Source organism: Helianthus annuus, chromosome 10 (assembly GCF_002127325.2).
Source record: "Helianthus annuus cultivar XRQ/B chromosome 10, HanXRQr2.0-SUNRISE, whole genome shotgun sequence".
NCBI classification, from domain to species: Eukaryota; Viridiplantae; Streptophyta; class Magnoliopsida; order Asterales; family Asteraceae; genus Helianthus; species Helianthus annuus.
The window spans coordinates 118,809,439-118,822,737 of NC_035442.2; positions in this window are offsets into that span (position 1 = coordinate 118,809,439).

Here is a 13,299-nt window from a genome sequence, read left to right on the forward strand (position 1 = left end):
CTGATGAAATTTTCCGCTGGAATTTTAATAAACACCGGTACCACTTTGTATCTGCTCATGGCTCCCGCCTAGGGTGGAGTCGGGGGTTGTCACAGAAGGTGGTATCAGAGCCATTAGTTTAAGCCATTTAGGTGTTATTTTAATACCTAAACTTAAACAATAAAGTTAAGAAGTTAATATAAGATAACCTATGTGTTATTTCTGCGAATATATATATATATATATATATATATATATATATGATTTTTGAAAATATTGTTTTTAACGATTTTTGAGTCAACAGTATGAGTGATGAAAAAATATCCGAGACTTTCCAAAATATTTCCGACCTGGAAATGAATGAATGACCATCTGGAACTCAATCTGGATATGAGGCAGATAAAGATGAGCCTATAGTTTTTCAAGCCCAACTGATTGAACTACAACCCCCTAAGAAAAGAGAATGGTTCAACAAAGAGAAAAGAGGAAGAAGAAGAAAAAATCAAGTAACTACCATAACCTTAACTAAAGGATCAGCCCAAATCCTAGAAACCAAACCCTTGTGGCAGGAGCTCGACCGTTGGTTAGCAAATTGCAGCATATATGAACCTATAGACAATGAAATTAACTTGAACCTGACGTGAGCGAGGGTGTATTGTTTTTATTATAATTTTTAAGTACTTTTAATCTTTTATCAAGCTTTAAATTTATAGAACACAATATAACACTATCACTCTCTACGACACGTTAGGGCAAGTGCACCCTTCGTTGACATAATGTAGTGATGGTAAGATACCAAGGTCGTCCAATGACACAAGAGCTTATAATATCAGTTTATCGTCAACATCTAATCAACCTAAATTTTGAGAAAAGGTTTTTAAACATGTAAAAATAAAGAAAGAACTAAAGCAATGAAATAAACAAATAAACAAGAAAGAATCTCTTGGTTCTAACTCATCTTTTATGTATCCTTTGATTATCTCCGCACTTTGGGTTTTTTAAGAGATTATCTTAGTTATAGTGGCATGTCCCTCTTTTGGAGGCATCGCTACCCTCAGCCATATTGGTCTGAGTCAGCAGGGATACAGTCCTGCAAGGCCGGATTATTGAAAGATAATTAAGTAAGTTATTAATGCAAAATGTGGCATGTCCCTCTTTTGGAGGCAACGCTACCCTTGGCCATATTGGTCTGAGTCAGTAGGGATACAGTCCCGCAAGGCCGGTTTAAAGTTTTAATAGTAGTTTATTTATATGGGATTCAAGCCGTTCTTACTTCCCTCGATTTGATACTATCTGCCTCAAAGGAAGTCCTAATAAGCTTGAATCAAGTCCTCGCAGGATCTATACACCGAACAAGGTAAGAACTTTACCTAAACCACCTTTCTAACCCCCTTCCAAGCAGTTAACGCGCTTTATATAGACCGTAAAGACACGAATGAGTGAATCGACAAAACATGAAGAAATGATAGAATAAAATTCACTTTCAATATAAAAAAACTAGTTATTAAAGTCATTAATACATACCCAATTAAAAAGTGACCAAAGGTTGGCAATCAAAAGTAATACACAAAAGATTTCGTTTTCACCAAGTGATGTAAGAGATTAGCCAAACATGACCATAGTTTGACAAAGGCTCTTACTATCAATCTTGGATCCCGAGACTACTACCCACTCTAACTCTAACTATTGTGGTGGAAAATGATGGTATTGTGGTGGTGGAAGTGAGAGAAATGGTTTGCCAAGGGATGAGTTGCAAGTGAACCAAGCACCTCTATTTATAGTTGGAAACAGTAGGTTCATACGGCCGCGTTCCTGGTAGGCACGACCCCGTGTCCTTCTCCTTCTCTGTCTTCATTTAATGCTCTTATCAGTCCATCTGCACACATGGCCCTGTGTGTCAACGGCACGACCCTGCGGCCCTTGTACTACTGTACGAACCCAGATTTGCGAATCTGCGAGTTGACCACGGCCCGTGTCCATGAGACACGGCCCGTGTCCATGAGACACGGCCCGTGTCCATGAGACACGGCTCATGTCCCTTGTCGGCTTCTGTTTGTCCTTTTCTATAGGGAATCTTGAGTGGGGCACGACCCCATGCTGGTAGGCACGGCCCCGTGCTTGGCTTCTTGATTGTTGTTTTGTTCTTGGGGTGAAGCTCGAAGGGTCGATATAGTGTATCAACATCCCTTCCTTCGTATTTATGCTGGTTTTAGTTGTTAATTTGTTTCTTCTGTTTATTTAAGCTTTTTTTACTCATGAAAATCAAAAGTAAACAAAGAAACGCATTTTTTCCAACATTAGTATTGAAAAGGGTTATTTTTATACCGTATTTGATATAATTTTTGTGTTGCATTTGGCGCATATCAGAACCTACATGCGAACCCCGAACCAATGTTACCCTTTAACCCAGACCAACTAATAGAACCAATACTTTTTTTATCCTGAACCTATACCGATCAATCCCCAACCAGTACCAGTGTTTAACCCAGAAGAAATCCCTAGGATCCCTGCACCTATACCAGATCCCACGGAACAATGGTGGACAAACGATTGGCAATTCCAAAACATAATGTAGGAACCCTATCCCCAGTTACCATACTTTCCACCTAATATACCGAATGCCTATCCAGCTATGAGCCTAGAAAATGTAGCTGAACTAAGACATTACGGAGAGGAACTAATGACCGCAGGAAACCAAATCCGCTAATTAGAGAAAACCTCGTCTTGAAATATGACGAGCGGGAATTCCACTTCTGAAGACGACCCAGCCTTGTGTAATATATATATATATGTATGTATTTATTCTCCCTGTATTTTATAAAAAAAATATAATCAATGCATAACTAAAACTAAAATACACTAATATGTATAATTATGGTGTGTATGTATTAGAGACGCAATATATATAAAAAGAGTAAATGTCGCAATGTTCGACGATTTTGATAAAATATGCTTTAAGTATTTGTTTTGTTTTAATTATTCTGTGATATTAATACCTGAAATGTTTGCAATTCAGATGTCGAATGAAGTATCACATAATCAAGAAATTCGTGCTAGTAACGGAAATCCTTTGGATAAAAGTGCTCTAGAAAATATAGTACCTTAAGGAATAGCTGATGCCATACCCTTAATCATTGAAGCTATTAAAAATCCTATGCTTGCAAACAATAATATTACTATAGGCAGTAAGCATACTCATCACACTGAACCTAGCCAAAGTGTCGATGGAGACAATGATATTCTTGTCAGAGCTCCATTTCCCAAACGAAAGAAGGCCATAGCCTATGGTTGTTCTTATAAAGATTTCTTGTCATGTGAGCCAGTTGAGTTCTCTAGTAATGAAGGCGCCATTGCAGCATTGCGCTGGTTAGAAAAGACTAAAGCTGTTCTGAAAATTTGTAAATGTGCTGAAGAGGATAAGGTAATGTATGCTTCTAATCTTTTCAAAGATGAAGCATTAGAATGGTGGAATACTATTCTTCAGTCAAAAGGAAGTAACATGGCTTGTGTCATGGAATGGAAGGAATTAAGGAAATGACTGAAAGAAAATTTTGTCCTCCTAATGAAAAGGAACAGATAGCTAATAACTTCCTAAACCATAAGATGATTGGTGTAAATTGTCGCGGATTTACTACGAAATTCTTCGAATATGCAAGGATAGTACCAACCCTGGCTTCGCCAGAACCAGTATTAATTTCTCGTTATATCTGGGGATTAGTCAGTGAAATCCGAGACATAGTCAAGGCAGCTAGACCGCAGACTATTAAAGAGGCAATTGAACTAGCTAACACTCTGACAGATGGATTGATACGCACACGAGAAGAGAATTAGGAAAGGGTTAAGCCCAAAAGATTACCCAAGAACTACGTTCTGGTAATTCCTACCGAAGGTGAGGAGCAGGTCCGTCATCTGCACCACCTTTTTGTAAATTATGTAAAAGGAAACATTCAGGAAGATTTGCTAAGTACTGCAATTTCTGCAAAACACCTGGACATAAAGAAGAAGAATGCAGAAGAAAAACTAACTATAACGTATGCTTCAACTGCGGAGAGGCAGGCTATATCCATCCATACTGCCTAAAACTAGCAACAGCACATGATAACAAAGCAAAAGCAACCGAAGGACCCAAGAAGAACGCACGAGCTTTTGTACTAACCAGATAAGAAGTAGAGATGATTCCCGATGTGATCACCGGTACGTTTCTCGTTCATGACGTCTATGCTAAAGTATTATTTGACTATGGTACAAACCAAAGTTTTATAAATACTGATTTCTGACAATTACTCAATCAACCCTTAATTAAACTTCGCCAAGCATGTACAGTAGAAATGACAAATGGAAACTCCATCAGCATACGCGAAATACTTCAGAAAAGGAAAGATAGAATTATTAGGACATAAGTTCACGGCCAACCTGCTACCAATGAATCTAGCTGGATTCGATATTGTATTAGGAATGGATTAGTTAGTGGCCAATCATGCGTGAATCTTGTGTGATCCAAATTCTGTTGAGATTCGTACACCAACAGGAGAAAGGATCACAATCCAGGGAGACAAGCCGACAAAATCAACAAAATTCATCGCTGTGATGAAAGCTGCAAGCTACGCACGAAAAAAGGAGGAATAATGTATATGATTTCTACGATCATTAGCACTAAAGGAAAAGAATTGAAGGATATTCCTGTAGTATCAGATTTTTCTGATGTTTTCCCAAAAGATTTACCTGGACTGTCGCCTGATCGCGAGGTCGAATTCAGAATTCACCTAATACCAGGAACTGCACCGATTGCTAAAGCACCCTATCGTTTAGCACCAACAGAGATGCTGGAACTAAAGAAGCAACTAGATGAATTATTGGAAAAAGGTTTCATACAACCTAGCTCGTCGCTTAGGGGAGCACATGTGTTATTCGTCAAATAGAAAGATGGATCGATGCACATGTGTATTGACTACAGAGAATTGAATAAAGTCACAATTAGAAATCGGTACCCACTACCAAGAATCGATGATCTATTAGATCAACTTCAAGGAGATCGATTCTTCTCAAAAATAGATCTACGATCTGGTTACCATCAATTGAAAGTACAAGAGGAAGATATTCCTAAAACTGCTTTTAGAACAAGATATGGACATTATGAGTTTACAGTCATGCCATTTGGTTTAACAAATGCTTCAGCTGCATTTATGACATGATGAATAGGATATGTAAACCATACATGGATAAATTTGTAATTGTCTTCATAAACGATATACTTATTTATTCCAAAAGCAAGGAAGAGCACGCTATGCATCTACATGTACTTCTAACACTATTGGGAAACGAAAAGCTTTATGCTAAATTCTCAAAATGTGAATTCTGGTTACAAGAAGTACAATTTCTTAAACATTTGATTAATCATGAAGGAATTCATGTGGATCCCACAAAGATCGAGGCAATTACCAAATTGAAAGTACCTAATTCACCAACGGAAGTCAGAAGTTTTCTTGGACTGGCAGGATACTATAGACACTTTATTCAAGATTTTTCCAGAATAGCCATTCCATTAACCAAGTTAACATGTAAATCAGTTAAGTTTGAATGGGGACCAAAGCAGGAGGAAGCTTTCAAGATCCTGAAGCAAAGATTAACTAATGCACCGATACTTGCTTTACCAAAAGGAACTAAAAAATTTATAGTATATTGTGATGCATCAAAATCAGGTTTTGGATGTGTGCTGATGCAACGGCAGAAAGTAATTGCTTACGCCTCTAGAAAATTGAAGAAACATGAAGAAAACTACACAACGCATGATCTGGAATTAGGAGCATTAATTTTTGCCCTCAAAATTTGGAGACATTATCTATATGGTAGTAAGTTCATTATCTTTACAGATCATAAAAGTTTAAGATATATTTTTGAGCAAAAAAGAACTGAACATGAGGCAAAGACGTTGGATGGAGATTCTTAGTGACTACGATTGTGATATCCAATATCACGAAGGTAAAGCTAACGTAGTAGCTGATGCTTTAAGTCGTAAGTATGATGAGAAGCCAAGAAGGGTACGCGCTCTCAGATTGAATCTACAAATAGACTTAATGGAACAACTGAAAGATACTTAAGAAGCAGCAATCAAGGATGATGTTGAAAAATTAAAAGGAATGATGAAAGAATTAGAATAAGGAACAGATGGAATTTGGAAAGTGATTTACTAAAGTCGTGATAACAATTGCAAATGAGGCACGATTTAAATAATAAGGAATAATGGATTTTAACAATCTCAACTATTATCCGTTAGCCAGAAACGGTCCCAACTTCGAAAATAACCAGTGGTGATTCCACATTTTCACATATTGTAAACCAATAGAAATAAAGAGATTTACGAGGTTAAGTAGTTTATGCAAAGAATATGTATGAGGTTCTAATATTAACCGCAAGTAAATAAATTTGAGAAAGTACATACGATATTTTTTGTTGTATCAAGTGGGGAGTCTTCTTGAAGAACACGCCTGGTGAGGTGACTCTTGAGAAGGCGACATATAGTTGTACATGGCTGAGGACTGAATGTGGTAAATAAACGCCAATTTTGGTTAGTGATTGACCTTAGCTTTTATTAATTGTCATGACGTAGCATAACTATACAGGGAATGGTTTTCTTTTAAAAAAGAGTGGTAGTTCATCGTTTGTATGGGTAAGACATATTCGTGGTATATATACATGATGGCCAATGGCAATTCCTGTTATGACCTGGGCCTCGATAACTCTAGGTAATAGCTATGTGACGATTAGACTTGTACCATTACAAAGCCGTGTTGTTTGATTTATGTTCCAAAGTAATATAATTGGGGCATTGACCTTCAATTCAAGGCGATGAGGTCGTAAACAAAAAGTAATTGTTTTTGTTTTACCGGTACCTCCATGCCTGTAAACGAAAAGTAAGACCTGTCCATTGGACACCAACATTTGTATGACCAACTGATAGATGGCCTTTTGCTGAGAATTAAGTTGTGTCCGGTAACACTCATGGTTGGAGGAAAGCGTAAGCCTATCATAATTCTTCAAACACCCTTTGATTTATACTTGAACAAATATTTAATCATCATGTTCCACCTACAGTACTCAGTGCCTGATTGTGAAGGCAGAGATGTCTGTTGTATGGTACAACGTAAGCATTATCTAGTCTAACACCATTCTTAAGCATAAAATTCCCTGTTGATCATTTTCTATAATGTGTAAATCCATTTTTGTCAAATGTCGTTGTTGCCTCGTAAGCTTTTGGGAACTTCTTTGAGCAAGAGGATGATGACATGCAGGGTGCATTAATTAGGCTTGGCGAGGCCACATGGTCCATGCATCATCGTAACTTTATACAATTCTGGCTCAATGATGACATCGGGGATCTCGCCAGAGATATAGTTATCAAGCTAATCAGGGTTCCTTATCTTATGTGAGGAAGTAACCGATAGTAGCAAATGACAATAAGGGAGTCCTCTTTTTTGAAATTCATTGTATATAGATCTACATACAATTAACAGACAACATAAGATTAAGATATAAAATATTAAGAAGCAAAGTTTGAGGCTAGACAAAAGTAAGGCTGAATAACATAGCTACGTGCAGCTACTTGGCCAAAAGGTTTGCTTGTTTTAAGAATCTTGATGAGTGAGCCAACTTTAATTTGAAAGATCCTAGCAATGATATCTGAAGTTACACGTGAACATGGTAAACTACTCGGGATTCCTATGAACTCTACAAATATCTAAAGCATCTTGGTATTTCTCCTAAAAATCCAAATAAAACAAGAAAACAAAAAAATAATCGAACCATACCCGAAAATAGTGATGGGATGTTGTTTTCGTGAGTTTGGTGGCCAAAATTGCGGTGGGTTGGGTTATTATATTTTAGTTCAAATTAAATTATTAGATTGGGTTGGGCTTGAGTTATGGTGTGTTTATTGGGGTAAAGGTTAAGAGAAAGTTAATTGGGTTAAGAGAAAGTTAATTGGGTTAAGTGAATGTTAATTAGTTAAGTGGAAAGTTAATTAGGTTGTGTGTTTAAAAAAAATCAGTGTTTACGTAAAATTTTTACAAATTCATAAGATTTTTTTCTTAAGGGGGCGGCCGAAAATTTCCAAGGGGTGCGGACGAAAATTTTCAAGGGGTACGGTCGGGATTTTACCAGGAATTTACCACTAAATTTTATTTTTTCAAGGGGTGCGCCCGCCCACCTTAAGATATAGGTGGGTACGCCCCTGTTGGTAGTGCTTATACATGAAATGTTGGCTGCCAATGAAAGATGATGGAAGAACAGTTCTTTTTCCAATATCATGATCCTCGGTGTTACCACGAAGAATAGAATCATGAACACCCTAAAAATATTCACTTGTAAAGGTATTTTGTTTTAGTCGTATGTAATCTCATTCCATCTGTGAATCGCGCGACCAACCGCCCTTACCATATACGAACACTAAAGGGTATTGTAAGGGCATATATATATATATATATATATATATATATATATATATATATATATATATATATATATATGGTAGGGATCCTAAGAGAAGTCCACCCTATTTGAGAAACTTGAGAAGCAATCTGGACCACACATTTTCCCTAAGCAAAAAATGCAAAAAAAAGGTGAAAAAAATGCAATTTTTTTTTTTTGATTTATACATATGTGTATATTGTTAATCTTTTAACTATACATATGTGTATATTGACAATTATACATATATGTATATACATGTTTAAAATTGAAAAAATATGTGTTATCAATCCTAAACCTTATACCATAAACACTAAAGATAAATCTTAATGCTAAACCCTAAACCCTAATGCAAAAAATGCTACTAATCATATAAGGCTGCTTGGCTTCAAGGTGAGGGTTTGGGCCTGTTACGTGAGGGTAATCATATAAAAGCCTCACAAGTAGGTGCTGATTTAAAGGCTGGCCCAGACTTGTCGGATCCAGCTATGAAGAAAATGCAAAGCCCAACTGTTGGGCAGTCCATGTTAAATCAAAAGTTGGGCTCAGCAGTGAATGCTGGCCCATCAGCGATGCATACGGATCCAGGCTCTTCAGTTTTGGAGCCTGTTTTGAGGTCTAACTTGGGCTTATCAGGTAAGGCCCAAAAAGCATATGGTAGTGGATTTTATGATGTTTCAAAAAATGTCTTTGGATCACAAACTGGCCCAACATGTGATACTAAGAATAGCTTTGGAGCGTTACGGGATGAAGAAGAATGCTTTGACACGGATCTCGGGCTATGGGAACATGAGAGAGTAGTGGTTAAAAAGTTTGTTGATTCTAACACACGCCCGAAGATTGAAGATTATGACTCGTGGTCGGAGAGCATGAAAAAGTACTATGATCGATTGAAAAAAATTTATGAAGATGATGAGGTGGCATCCGAGACTGATGAAATGGCAAGATTTATGAAGTCGGGTGTCAAGTCTTAGTTGTCTTTTGTTGTTTTTTAGTTATGTTTGTTCTTTTTTTTTTGTGGTTTGTTGCTTGGGCGAGTCGCCTTAGCTTTACAAATGCACTTGTTAGTAATTCTGGTTCTATTATTAATACAAGTTTACCGGGGACTACCCATTTCCCAAAAAAAAAAAAAAAAGCTAAACCCTAATTCTAAACCCTAATGCTAAACCCTAAAGCTAAAACTAAACCCTAAAGCTAAACCCTTAATGCTAAACCCTGATGTAAACCCTAAAGATAAAGCTAAGCCCAAAAGTTAAAGCTAAACCCTAATGCTAAACCCAAAAGCTAAACCCTAATGCTAAACCCTAAATACTATTATTAAACCCTAATGCTAAACCCTAAAGCTAAACCCTAAAGCTAAACCCTAAACCATAAAGCTAAACCCTAAACCCTAATGCTAAACCCTAACTACTAATGCTAAACCCTAAATAACACTTATTTTTCAATTTTAAACATGTATATACATATATGTATAATTGACAATATACATATATGTATAGTTAAAAAGATTAACAATATACACATGTGTATAAATCCCCAAAAAAAAATTTAAAAAAATAAATAAAAAATTAAATTCTTAAAAAAAAACCTGCGATTTTCCAAAAAAAAAAAGTTGCATTTTTTTACATTTTTTTTTTCATTTTTTTGATTAAGGAAAATGTGTGGTCCAGAATGCTTCTCAAGTTTCTCAAATAGCCTACTACTTCTCACATGATCCTTATCATATATATATATATATATATATATATATAGGGGAAGGTTCAAATGAAAACCACTAGTTATTGTGAAAACTAGAAAACTAACTAAAACCCACTAAAAAGGAGGGGGGGAAGACTTTTAATGAAGGAGGGGTAAAATTTGAACAAAAAATATATAATTTTTCAAACATTTCCCATTTCTCCATACGTTATCATTTTAAAACAAAAATGGCACCATAAGATCACAAATTTTCTTATCTTTCATTCAAGTATATTCGAGCATATTTTTTATGACATAAAAAAAGATTTATAGTGTCGTCTTGTTTTCAATACTATTATTATAGTAGTACACATGTGAAATATAACATGTACTACAATGTGCATTACATGCTTAAAATTAGCTTTTTGATTCTAGTTTAGCTTTTAGGGTTAGTTTTTTTGGAGGTTTAGGATTAGGTTTTTGGGTGTGGGGGGGAGGGGGTTTAGGTTTTTGGGGGGTGGGGGTGGGGGGGGTTAGGTTTTTTTCGGGTTTATGTTTAGGGTTTAGTTTTAGGTTTTCGGGAGGGTGGGGGTGGGGGGTTTAGGTTTTTTTTTTTTTTTTTTGGGGGGGGGGGGGTTAGGCTTTTGGTGGGAGGGTGAATTTAGGTTTTTTTTTTTTTTTTTGGGGGGGGGGTGGGGGGTTTAGGTTTTTGGGGGGTATCGGTGAGGGGTGGGTTAAGTGGTTTAGGCTTTCCGTATTAGTGCACATGTGCAGTACAACCAAAAAAATTTTTTTTTTTTTTGAAATTTTTTTTCCAAATATAAAAAGTAGCGATTTTTCTAAAAAAAATTGTAAAAAAAAAAAAAATTTTTGTATGTTTTTTAGGTTTTTTTTTAAAGCTTTTTTAGTTAGTTTTCAAGTTTTCACAATAAAAGTGGTTTTCATTTGAACCATCCCCTATATATATATATATATATATATATATATATATATATATATATATATATATATATATATATATATATATATATATATATATATATATATATATATATATATATATATATATATATAAACGACGCAACTTGTTGACTCGATGTGGATCTGCATCCCTGGGTCGTATGATAATGTCAAACTCAGTTGATGTAGAATCACCTTCATACACGATTGCATCAATAGAATTTGGAGTTGACATATCATAAGATAATTCTCTTTGGATGTTACATAAATGAATACTAAAATTTGGGACCTCCATGGTTTGACATAAGTCTCTAGCTATACAGAAAAGTTTAACTAACTCATTACACTGCTCTAATATAGAAAGGAGTAGTTCAACAATCTCAGCTTGTAGTTGGGGACAAGCATCATAAGAGAAGAACCGAAGCCTCTTAGAAACCTCATGATCAGTATCATATACATACATTTGCAGGAAGCGAGGCCTCTCATTGGGTGGAGGACATAAGCTACCAATCCAATGATAGACCTGGCCTTCAACTTTGAAGAAATAAGACAGGCTAAAAGCTAAAAGTAATTGGGTGAGAGTTCATCGCTATAAGTAAGCACCAAGTAGTTGAAAGATAGGCTAAAAGCTGAAAGTAATTGTGTGGTAGTTCATCTCTATAAGTAAGCAGCCAGTAATTGAAAGCCACGTAGAAATGCTTTTGATTTAAAGTATGCTAATCACAAATAGTAAAAGCATCTGGTGATAAATAAAACAATAAAAACACGACGATGTAAATGTTCACAAAAATGCAACTTAAAAAAGAAAGACAAACTAGAAGATCTATGACGAAGAAAGATGTTTTTCCTTCTAGTTATCCTAAAAATACAATTTAAATTATGTTATGGTAAGGTAAAAGACACAAATAAAGGGTGCGCAAAATACAACCCCACTTGAAGAGGTATGGTCCCAATTCCCTGCCTATATGGCAGGGACCACACCACTTTTGTGCACACAAGGCATCCACGTCAACGAAACACTCCAGAAGCTTCTAGAAACTTCTGGATGATTCACAGTTGGCACCAAAGATGCTATATCCGACATAAAGGACAACACGTGTCACCACTAGCAGAATGCCACATAGGCCTGCGACAATTCAGGGAGCAGCACTGACAATACCGGTACGAGGTATCCAGCGCAGACGAATGCAAGAACGCCACGTGTACCACTATACCTGCCATGACAGAGCAGACCAAGAGGATATTCCCCTTGGTCGGACAGTTGGCACGCGCTCACAGCTGGCACAGCTGCTCCTTCCTTCTTCACCCTCCGGCTATAAATAGGACCCTTCATCATTCAGGTTCAGGATCTTTGCTCTCCTTACTCACTCTATACACACACTGTTTATTTCCTCTCAGAACAGTACTTATTCTCACGCCGGAGCCTGGTTAAGAGGGAAAACCCCCTTCCCCCATCTTAACGAGACTAACGGTGTTTACTGTTTTGCAGATTTCGAGCCATCCATACGAGTAGAAGAAGAGGTTGAACCCATTAGACGAAACAACCCCACTGATTGTCCTTGTGTTAACCAGTGTTTCAACATTGGCGCCATCCGCTTTTTTGCAAAACCACTCTCACCTCTTTTCTTTTCTAAAAAACACTCGTAAAAATGGCAGAACAAAATCATTCACACCCAGTCGACGGATAAGTTTCTTCCTTTGAACTCGTTTCGGACACGGCACACGTCCAAAGGGGTCAAAGGAACGAGACCATCCAAGAGGGTCAGCTGAACAACGATCTTCCATCCATCTTTGGAAGTGCATCCAGGGCTGTTAGCCAAACCACAACTGGACCCACTTTCCAAACACCAGCAAGAATCATCACTCAAACCACAAACGGAGCTGCTCTCCAATCTCCAACGGGGATATTACACCAAACACCTCCCCCGATGCAGACTCCAAACCATGGAGCAGGCCCTTCTGCTCCATCGGAACAAGCACAACTCAACTACTCTGCACTTTTAGGGCTACCCGAGGGAAAAACTCTGGCTTCCTGGTATGCCGAACAAATGGCGTCCATAAACCTCGTTTATACGCAGCTCAGCGAACAACAAGCCTTGCTCCAAGCACAGGCTAACCAATCAGCATTCGTAACTCCACAACCGAGGTCTCTGAGTACACACACGGCTTAGCAGACAAATGTGTGGAACTTACGTCCAGAAAGAGGACCAGTTCAAAATG